Genomic DNA, 12368 nt, shown 5'->3' with positions numbered 1-12368 from the left:
TTCACTTTAGTCAATAAACTGAGAGAATCCTTAAAACAATGTAACTATTACAAATCATAAGGCATTAGAAACAAAAGCATAAGGATTCAGTAAAGAATAAGCTAGTTACCTATGATTATAATTAATAAAGGAGGCACAGGAGGTGAAACACTTTGCAGTCACAGTCAACTTCAGTTACCTATGATTATAATTAATAAAGGAGGCACAGGAGGTGAAACACTTTGCAGTCACAGTCAACTTCAGTTACCTATGATTATAATTAATAAAGGAGGCACAGGAGGTGAAACACTTTGCAGTCACAGTCAACTTCAGTTACCTATGATTATAATTAATAAAGGAGGCACAGGAGGTGAAACACTTTGCAGTCACAGTCAACTTCAGTTACCTATGATTATAATTAATAAAGGAGGCACAGGAGGTGAAACACTTTGCAGTCACAGTCAACTTCAGTTACCTATGATTATAATTAATAAAGGAGGCACAGGAGGTGAAACACTTTGCAGTCACAGTCAACTTCAGTTACCTATGATTATAATTAATAAAGGAGGCACAGGAGGTGAAACACTTTGCAGTCACAGTCAACTTCAGTTACCTATGATTATAATTAATAAAGGAGGCACAGGAGGTGAAACACTTTGCAGTCACAGTCAACTTCAGTTACCTATGATTATAATTAATAAAGGAGGCACAGGAGGTGAAACACTTTGCAGTCACAGTCAACTTCAGTTACCTATGATTATAATTAATAAAGGAGGCACAGGAGGTGAAACACTTTGCAGTCACAGTCAACTTCAGTTACCTATGATTATAATTAATAAAGGAGGCACAGGAGGTGAAACACTTTGCAGTCACAGTCAACTTCAGTTACCTATGATTATAATTAATAAAGGAGGCACAGGAGGTGAAACACTTTGCAGTCACAGTCAACTTCAGTTACCTATGATTATAATTAATAAAGGAGGCACAGGAGGTGAAACACTTTGCAGTCACAGTCAACTTCAGTTACCTATGATTATAATTAATAAAGGAGGCACAGGAGGTGAAACACTTTGCAGTCACAGTCAACTTCAGTTACCTATGATTATAATTAATAAAGGAGGCACAGGAGGTGAAACACTTTGCAGTCACAGTCAACTTCAGTTACCTGTAGATTGGGAGAGAGGCGGTGTCAATTCATTCAGGATCAGCAGAAGAATTAACTAATAAAAAATAACGCAGGTCTAACGCTAGTTATGCACTTAAAAAACTGCACTTAGAAAAAAAGCTGCACCCAGCCAAGGCTTCCCCAGCCAAACTACTGACACTTATACAGGGAAGCAGGCAAGTGTGGACACTAATTAATGAAAACCCCCAATTGGCCAGCCAGAGAAAGCTAGCAATAAAAATGGCTTAGGTCAACAATGACCACATACCATACATCTAAGGCTACAAATAAATCAAGCATTCACTTTAGTCAATAAACTGAGAGAATCCTTAAAACAATGTAACTATTACAAATCATAAGGCATTAGAAACAAAAGCATAAGGATTCAGTAAAGAATAAGCTAGTTACCTATGATTATAATTAATAAAGGAGGCACAGGAGGTGAAACACTTTGCAGTCACAGTCAACTTCAGTTACCTATGATTATAATTAATAAAGGAGGCACAGGAGGTGAAACACTTTGCAGTCACAGTCAACTTCAGTTACCTATGATTATAATTAATAAAGGAGGCACAGGAGGTGAAACACTTTGCAGTCACAGTCAACTTCAGTTACCTATGATTATAATTAATAAAGGAGGCACAGGAGGTGAAACACTTTGCAGTCACAGTCAACTTCAGTTACCTATGATTATAATTAATAAAGGAGGCACAGGAGGTGAAACACTTTGCAGTCACAGTCAACTTCAGTTACCTATGATTATAATTAATAAAGGAGGCACAGGAGGTGAAACACTTTGCAGTCACAGTCAACTTCAGTTACCTATGATTATAATTAATAAAGGAGGCACAGGAGGTGAAACACTTTGCAGTCACAGTCAACTTCAGTTACCTATGATTATAATTAATAAAGGAGGCACAGGAGGTGAAACACTTTGCAGTCACAGTCAACTTCAGTTACCTATGATTATAATTAATAAAGGAGGCACAGGAGGTGAAACACTTTGCAGTCACAGTCAACTTCAGTTACCTATGATTATAATTAATAAAGGAGGCACAGGAGGTGAAACACTTTGCAGTCACAGTCAACTTCAGTTACCTATGATTATAATTAATAAAGGAGGCACAGGAGGTGAAACACTTTGCAGTCACAGTCAACTTCAGTTACCTATGATTATAATTAATAAAGGAGGCACAGGAGGTGAAACACTTTGCAGTCACAGTCAACTTCAGTTACCTATGATTATAATTAATAAAGGAGGCACAGGAGGTGAAACACTTTGCAGTCACAGTCAACTTCAGTTACCTATGATTATAATTAATAAAGGAGGCACAGGAGGTGAAACACTTTGCAGTCACAGTCAACTTCAGTTACCTGTAGATTGGGAGAGAGGCGGTGTCAATTCATTCAGGATCAGCAGAAGAATTAACTAATAAAAAATAACGCAGGTCTAACGCTAGTTATGCACTTAAAAAACTGCACTTAGAAAAAAAGCTGCACCCAGCCAAGGCTTCCCCAGCCAAACTACTGACACTTATACAGGGAAGCAGGCAAGTGTGGACACTAATTAATGAAAACCCCCAATTGGCCAGCCAGAGAAAGCTAGCAATAAAAATGGCTTAGGTCAACAATGACCACATACCATACATCTAAGGCTACAAATAAATCAAGCATTCACTTTAGTCAATAAACTGAGAGAATCCTTAAAACAATGTAACTATTACAAATCATAAGGCATTAGAAACAAAAGCATAAGGATTCAGTAAAGAATAAGCTAGTTACCTATGATTATAATTAATAAAGGAGGCACAGGAGGTGAAACACTTTGCAGTCACAGTCAACTTCAGTTACCTATGATTATAATTAATAAAGGAGGCACAGGAGGTGAAACACTTTGCAGTCACAGTCAACTTCAGTTACCTATGATTATAATTAATAAAGGAGGCACAGGAGGTGAAACACTTTGCAGTCACAGTCAACTTCAGTTACCTATGATTATAATTAATAAAGGAGGCACAGGAGGTGAAACACTTTGCAGTCACAGTCAACTTCAGTTACCTATGATTATAATTAATAAAGGAGGCACAGGAGGTGAAACACTTTGCAGTCACAGTCAACTTCAGTTACCTATGATTATAATTAATAAAGGAGGCACAGGAGGTGAAACACTTTGCAGTCACAGTCAACTTCAGTTACCTGTAGATTGGGAGAGAGGCGGTGTCAATTCATTCAGGATCAGCAGAAGAATTTACTAATAAAAAATAACGCAGGTCTAACGCTAGTTATGCACTTAAAAAACTGCACTTAGAAAAAAAGCTGCACCCAGCCAAGGCTTCCCCAGCCAAACTACTGACACTTATACAGGGAAGCAGGCAAGTGTGGACACTAATTAATGAAAACCCCCAATTGGCCAGCCAGAGAAAGCTAGCAATAAAAATGGCTTAGGTCAACAATGACCACATACCATACATCTAAGGCTACAAATAAATCAAGCATTCACTTTAGTCAATAAACTGAGAGAATCCTTAAAACAATGTAACTATTACAAATCATAAGGCATTAGAAACAAAAGCATAAGGATTCAGTAAAGAATAAGCTAGTTACCTATGATTATAATTAATAAAGGAGGCACAGGAGGTGAAACACTTTGCAGTCACAGTCAACTTCAGTTACCTATGATTATAATTAATAAAGGAGGCACAGGAGGTGAAACACTTTGCAGTCACAGTCAACTTCAGTTACCTATGATTATAATTAATAAAGGAGGCACAGGAGGTGAAACACTTTGCAGTCACAGTCAACTTCAGTTACCTATGATTATAATTAATAAAGGAGGCACAGGAGGTGAAACACTTTGCAGTCACAGTCAACTTCAGTTACCTATGATTATAATTAATAAAGGAGGCACAGGAGGTGAAACACTTTGCAGTCACAGTCAACTTCAGTTACCTATGATTATAATTAATAAAGGAGGCACAGGAGGTGAAACACTTTGCAGTCACAGTCAACTTCAGTTACCTATGATTATAATTAATAAAGGAGGCACAGGAGGTGAAACACTTTGCAGTCACAGTCAACTTCAGTTACCTATGATTATAATTAATAAAGGAGGCACAGGAGGTGAAACACTTTGCAGTCACAGTCAACTTCAGTTACCTATGATTATAATTAATAAAGGAGGCACAGGAGGTGAAACACTTTGCAGTCACAGTCAACTTCAGTTACCTATGATTATAATTAATAAAGGAGGCACAGGAGGTGAAACACTTTGCAGTCACAGTCAACTTCAGTTACCTGTAGATTGGGAGAGAGGCGGTGTCAATTCATTCAGGATCAGCAGAAGAATTAACTAATAAAAAATAACGCAGGTCTAACGCTAGTTATGCACTTAAAAAACTGCACTTAGAAAAAAAGCTGCACCCAGCCAAGGCTTCCCCAGCCAAACTACTGACACTTATACAGGGAAGCAGGCAAGTGTGGACACTAATTAATGAAAACCCCCAATTGGCCAGCCAGAGAAAGCTAGCAATAAAAATGGCTTAGGTCAACAATGACCACATACCATACATCTAAGGCTACAAATAAATCAAGCATTCACTTTAGTCAATAAACTGAGAGAATCCTTAAAACAATGTAACTATTACAAATCATAAGGCATTAGAAACAAAAGCATAAGGATTCAGTAAAGAATAAGCTAGTTACCTATGATTATAATTAATAAAGGAGGCACAGGAGGTGAAACACTTTGCAGTCACAGTCAACTTCAGTTACCTATGATTATAATTAATAAAGGAGGCACAGGAGGTGAAACACTTTGCAGTCACAGTCAACTTCAGTTACCTATGATTATAATTAATAAAGGAGGCACAGGAGGTGAAACACTTTGCAGTCACAGTCAACTTCAGTTACCTATGATTATAATTAATAAAGGAGGCACAGGAGGTGAAACACTTTGCAGTCACAGTCAACTTCAGTTACCTATGATTATAATTAATAAAGGAGGCACAGGAGGTGAAACACTTTGCAGTCACAGTCAACTTCAGTTACCTATGATTATAATTAATAAAGGAGGCACAGGAGGTGAAACACTTTGCAGTCACAGTCAACTTCAGTTACCTGTAGATTGGGAGAGAGGCGGTGTCAATTCATTCAGGATCAGCAGAAGAATTAACTAATAAAAAATAACGCAGGTCTAACGCTAGTTATGCACTTAAAAAACTGCACTTAGAAAAAAAGCTGCACCCAGCCAAGGCTTCCCCAGCCAAACTACTGACACTTATACAGGGAAGCAGGCAAGTGTGGACACTAATTAATGAAAACCCCCAATTGGCCAGCCAGAGAAAGCTAGCAATAAAAATGGCTTAGGTCAACAATGACCACATACCATACATCTAAGGCTACAAATAAATCAAGCATTCACTTTAGTCAATAAACTGAGAGAATCCTTAAAACAATGTAACTATTACAAATCATAAGGCATTAGAAACAAAAGCATAAGGATTCAGTAAAGAATAAGCTAGTTACCTATGATTATAATTAATAAAGGAGGCACAGGAGGTGAAACACTTTGCAGTCACAGTCAACTTCAATTACCTATGATTATAATTAATAAAGGAGGCACAGGAGGTGAAACACTTTGCAGTCACAGTCAACTTCAGTTACCTATGATTATAATTAATAAAGGAGGCACAGGAGGTGAAACACTTTGCAGTCACAGTCAACTTCAGTTACCTATGATTATAATTAATAAAGGAGGCACAGGAGGTGAAACACTTTGCAGTCACAGTCAACTTCAGTTACCTGTAGATTGGGAGAGAGGCGGTGTCAATTCATTCAGGATCAGCAGAAGAATTAACTAATAAAAAATAACGCAGGTCTAACGCTAGTTATGCACTTAAAAAACTGCACTTAGAAAAAAAGCTGCACCCAGCCAAGGCTTCCCCAGCCAAACTACTGACACTTATACAGGGAAGCAGGCAAGTGTGGACACTAATTAATGAAAACCCCCAATTGGCCAGCCAGAGAAAGCTAGCAATAAAAATGGCTTAGGTCAACAATGACCACATACCATACATCTAAGGCTACAAATAAATCAAGCATTCACTTTAGTCAATAAACTGAGAGAATCCTTAAAACAATGTAACTATTACAAATCATAAGGCATTAGAAACAAAAGCATAAGGATTCAGTAAAGAATAAGCTAGTTACCTATGATTATAATTAATAAAGGAGGCACAGGAGGTGAAACACTTTGCAGTCACAGTCAACTTCAGTTACCTATGATTATAATTAATAAAGGAGGCACAGGAGGTGAAACACTTTGCAGTCACAGTCAACTTCAGTTACCTATGATTATAATTAATAAAGGAGGCACAGGAGGTGAAACACTTTGCAGTCACAGTCAACTTCAGTTACCTATGATTATAATTAATAAAGGAGGCACAGGAGGTGAAACACTTTGCAGTCACAGTCAACTTCAGTTACCTATGATTATAATTAATAAAGGAGGCACAGGAGGTGAAACACTTTGCAGTCACAGTCAACTTCAGTTACCTATGATTATAATTAATAAAGGAGGCACAGGAGGTGAAACACTTTGCAGTCACAGTCAACTTCAGTTACCTATGATTATAATTAATAAAGGAGGCACAGGAGGTGAAACACTTTGCAGTCACAGTCAACTTCAGTTACCTATGATTATAATTAATAAAGGAGGCACAGGAGGTGAAACACTTTGCAGTCACAGTCAACTTCAGTTACCTATGATTATAATTAATAAAGGAGGCACAGGAGGTGAAACACTTTGCAGTCACAGTCAACTTCAGTTACCTATGATTATAATTAATAAAGGAGGCACAGGAGGTGAAACACTTTGCAGTCACAGTCAACTTCAGTTACCTGTAGATTGGGAGAGAGGCGGTGTCAATTCATTCAGGATCAGCAGAAGAATTAACTAATAAAAAATAACGCAGGTCTAACGCTAGTTATGCACTTAAAAAACTGCACTTAGAAAAAAAGCTGCACCCAGCCAAGGCTTTCCCAGCCAAACTACTGACACTTATACAGGGAAGCAGGCAAGTGTGGACACTAATTAATGAAAACCCCCAATTGGCCAGCCAGAGAAAGCTAGCAATAAAAATGGCTTAGGTCAACAATGACCACATACCATACATCTAAGGCTACAAATAAATCAAGCATTCACTTTAGTCAATAAACTGAGAGAATCCTTAAAACAATGTAACTATTACAAATCATAAGGCATTAGAAACAAAAGCATAAGGATTCAGTAAAGAATAAGCTAGTTACCTATGATTATAATTAATAAAGGAGGCACAGGAGGTGAAACACTTTGCAGTCACAGTCAACTTCAGTTACCTATGATTATAATTAATAAAGGAGGCACAGGAGGTGAAACACTTTGCAGTCACAGTCAACTTCAGTTACCTATGATTATAATTAATAAAGGAGGCACAGGAGGTGAAACACTTTGCAGTCACAGTCAACTTCAGTTACCTATGATTATAATTAATAAAGGAGGCACAGGAGGTGAAACACTTTGCAGTCACAGTCAACTTCAGTTACCTATGATTATAATTAATAAAGGAGGCACAGGAGGTGAAACACTTTGCAGTCACAGTCAACTTCAGTTACCTATGATTATAATTAATAAAGGAGGCACAGGAGGTGAAACACTTTGCAGTCACAGTCAACTTCAGTTACCTGTAGATTGGGAGAGAGGCGGTGTCAATTCATTCAGGATCAGCAGAAGAATTAACTAATAAAAAATAACGCAGGTCTAACGCTAGTTATGCACTTAAAAAACTGCACTTAGAAAAAAAGCTGCACCCAGCCAAGGCTTCCCCAGCCAAACTACTGACACTTATACAGGGAAGCAGGCAAGTGTGGACACTAATTAATGAAAACCCCCAATTGGCCAGCCAGAGAAAGCTAGCAATAAAAATGGCTTAGGTCAACAATGACCACATACCATACATCTAAGGCTACAAATAAATCAAGCATTCACTTTAGTCAATAAACTGAGAGAATCCTTAAAACAATGTAACTATTACAAATCATAAGGCATTAGAAACAAAAGCATAAGGATTCAGTAAAGAATAAGCTAGTTACCTATGATTATAATTAATAAAGGAGGCACAGGAGGTGAAACACTTTGCAGTCACAGTCAACTTCAGTTACCTATGATTATAATTAATAAAGGAGGCACAGGAGGTGAAACACTTTGCAGTCACAGTCAACTTCAGTTACCTATGATTATAATTAATAAAGGAGGCACAGGAGGTGAAACACTTTGCAGTCACAGTCAACTTCAGTTACCTATGATTATAATTAATAAAGGAGGCACAGGAGGTGAAACACTTTGCAGTCACAGTCAACTTCAGTTACCTATGATTATAATTAATAAAGGAGGCACAGGAGGTGAAACACTTTGCAGTCACAGTCAACTTCAGTTACCTATGATTATAATTAATAAAGGAGGCACAGGAGGTGAAACACTTTGCAGTCACAGTCAACTTCAGTTACCTGTAGATTGGGAGAGAGGCGGTGTCAATTCATTCAGGATCAGCAGAAGAATTAACTAATAAAAAATAACGCAGGTCTAACGCTAGTTATGCACTTAAAAAACTGCACTTAGAAAAAAAGCTGCACCCAGCCAAGGCTTCCCCAGCCAAACTACTGACACTTATACAGGGAAGCAGGCAAGTGTGGACACTAATTAATGAAAACCCCCAATTGGCCAGCCAGAGAAAGCTAGCAATAAAAATGGCTTAGGTCAACAATGACCACATACCATACATCTAAGGCTACAAATAAATCAAGCATTCACTTTAGTCAATAAACTGAGAGAATCCTTAAAACAATGTAACTATTACAAATCATAAGGCATTAGAAACAAAAGCATAAGGATTCAGTAAAGAATAAGCTAGTTACCTATGATTATAATTAATAAAGGAGGCACAGGAGGTGAAACACTTTGCAGTCACAGTCAACTTCAGTTACCTATGATTATAATTAATAAAGGAGGCACAGGAGGTGAAACACTTTGCAGTCACAGTCAACTTCAGTTACCTATGATTATAATTAATAAAGGAGGCACAGGAGGTGAAACACTTTGCAGTCACAGTCAACTTCAGTTACCTATGATTATAATTAATAAAGGAGGCACAGGAGGTGAAACACTTTGCAGTCACAGTCAACTTCAGTTACCTATGATTATAATTAATAAAGGAGGCACAGGAGGTGAAACACTTTGCAGTCACAGTCAACTTCAGTTACCTATGATTATAATTAATAAAGGAGGCACAGGAGGTGAAACACTTTGCAGTCACAGTCAACTTCAGTTACCTGTAGATTGGGAGAGAGGCGGTGTCAATTCATTCAGGATCAGCAGAAGAATTAACTAATAAAAAATAACGCAGGTCTAACGCTAGTTATGCACTTAAAAAACTGCACTTAGAAAAAAAGCTGCACCCAGCCAAGGCTTCCCCAGCCAAACTACTGACACTTATACAGGGAAGCAGGCAAGTGTGGACACTAATTAATGAAAACCCCCAATTGGCCAGCCAGAGAAAGCTAGCAATAAAAATGGCTTAGGTCAACAATGACCACATACCATACATCTAAGGCTACAAATAAATCAAGCATTCACTTTAGTCAATAAACTGAGAGAATCCTTAAAACAATGTAACTATTACAAATCATAAGGCATTAGAAACAAAAGCATAAGGATTCAGTAAAGAATAAGCTAGTTACCTATGATTATAATTAATAAAGGAGGCACAGGAGGTGAAACACTTTGCAGTCACAGTCAACTTCAGTTACCTATGATTATAATTAATAAAGGAGGCACAGGAGGTGAAACACTTTGCAGTCACAGTCAACTTCAGTTACCTATGATTATAATTAATAAAGGAGGCACAGGAGGTGAAACACTTTGCAGTCACAGTCAACTTCAGTTACCTATGATTATAATTAATAAAGGAGGCACAGGAGGTGAAACACTTTGCAGTCACAGTCAACTTCAGTTACCTATGATTATAATTAATAAAGGAGGCACAGGAGGTGAAACACTTTGCAGTCACAGTCAACTTCAGTTACCTATGATTATAATTAATAAAGGAGGCACAGGAGGTGAAACACTTTGCAGTCACAGTCAACTTCAGTTACCTGTAGATTGGGAGAGAGGCGGTGTCAATTCATTCAGGATCAGCAGAAGAATTAACTAATAAAAAATAACGCAGGTCTAACGCTAGTTATGCACTTAAAAAACTGCACTTAGAAAAAAAGCTGCACCCAGCCAAGGCTTCCCCAGCCAAACTACTGACACTTATACAGGGAAGCAGGCAAGTGTGGACACTAATTAATGAAAACCCCCAATTGGCCAGCCAGAGAAAGCTAGCAATAAAAATGGCTTAGTTCAACAATGACCACATACCATACATCTAAGGCTACAAATAAATCAAGCATTCACTTTAGTCAATAAACTGAGAGAATCCTTAAAACAATGTAACTATTACAAATCATAAGGCATTAGAAACAAAAGCATAAGGATTCAGTAAAGAATAAGCTAGTTACCTATGATTATAATTAATAAAGGAGGCACAGGAGGTGAAACACTTTGCAGTCACAGTCAACTTCAGTTACCTATGATTATAATTAATAAAGGAGGCACAGGAGGTGAAACACTTTGCAGTCACAGTCAACTTCAGTTACCTATGATTATAATTAATAAAGGAGGCACAGGAGGTGAAACACTTTGCAGTCACAGTCAACTTCAGTTACCTATGATTATAATTAATAAAGGAGGCACAGGAGGTGAAACACTTTGCAGTCACAGTCAACTTCAGTTACCTATGATTATAATTAATAAAGGAGGCACAGGAGGTGAAACACTTTGCAGTCACAGTCAACTTCAGTTACCTATGATTATAATTAATAAAGGAGGCACAGGAGGTGAAACACTTTGCAGTCACAGTCAACTTCAGTTACCTATGATTATAATTAATAAAGGAGGCACAGGAGGTGAAACACTTTGCAGTCACAGTCAACTTCAGTTACCTATGATTATAATTAATAAAGGAGGCACAGGAGGTGAAACACTTTGCAGTCACAGTCAACTTCAGTTACCTATGATTATAATTAATAAAGGAGGCACAGGAGGTGAAACACTTTGCAGTCACAGTCAACTTCAGTTACCTATGATTATAATTAATAAAGGAGGCACAGGAGGTGAAACACTTTGCAGTCACAGTCAACTTCAGTTACCTGTAGATTGGGAGAGAGGCGGTGTCAATTCATTCAGGATCAGCAGAAGAATTAACTAATAAAAAATAACGCAGGTCTAACGCTAGTTATGCACTTAAAAAACTGCACTTAGAAAAAAAGCTGCACCCAGCCAAGGCTTCCCCAGCCAAACTACTGACACTTATACAGGGAAGCAGGCAAGTGTGGACACTAATTAATGAAAACCCCCAATTGGCCAGCCAGAGAAAGCTAGCAATAAAAATGGCTTAGGTCAACAATGACCACATACCATACATCTAAGGCTACAAATAAATCAAGCATTCACTTTAGTCAATAAACTGAGAGAATCCTTAAAACAATGTAACTATTACAAATCATAAGGCATTAGAAACAAAAGCATAAGGATTCAGTAAAGAATAAGCTAGTTACCTATGATTATAATTAATAAAGGAGGCACAGGAGGTGAAACACTTTGCAGTCACAGTCAACTTCAGTTACCTATGATTATAATTAATAAAGGAGGCACAGGAGGTGAAACACTTTGCAGTCACAGTCAACTTCAGTTACCTATGATTATAATTAATAAAGGAGGCACAGGAGGTGAAACACTTTGCAGTCACAGTCAACTTCAGTTACCTATGATTATAATTAATAAAGGAGGCACAGGAGGTGAAACACTTTGCAGTCACAGTCAACTTCAGTTACCTATGATTATAATTAATAAAGGAGGCACAGGAGGTGAAACACTTTGCAGTCACAGTCAACTTCAGTTACCTATGATTATAATTAATAAAGGAGGCACAGGAGGTGAAACACTTTGCAGTCACAGTCAACTTCAGTTACCTATGATTATAATTAATAAAGGAGGCACAGGAGGTGAAACACTTTGCAGTCACAGTCAACTTCAGTTACCTATGATTATAATTAATAAAGGAGGCACAGGAGGTGAAACACTTTGCAG

Source organism: Taudactylus pleione, unplaced genomic scaffold (genome assembly GCF_031769625.1).
Source record: "Taudactylus pleione unplaced genomic scaffold, aTauple2 ptg000950l, whole genome shotgun sequence".
NCBI classification, from domain to species: domain Eukaryota; kingdom Metazoa; phylum Chordata; class Amphibia; order Anura; family Myobatrachidae; genus Taudactylus; species Taudactylus pleione.
Note: the sequence above shows the minus strand (reverse complement) of the source record.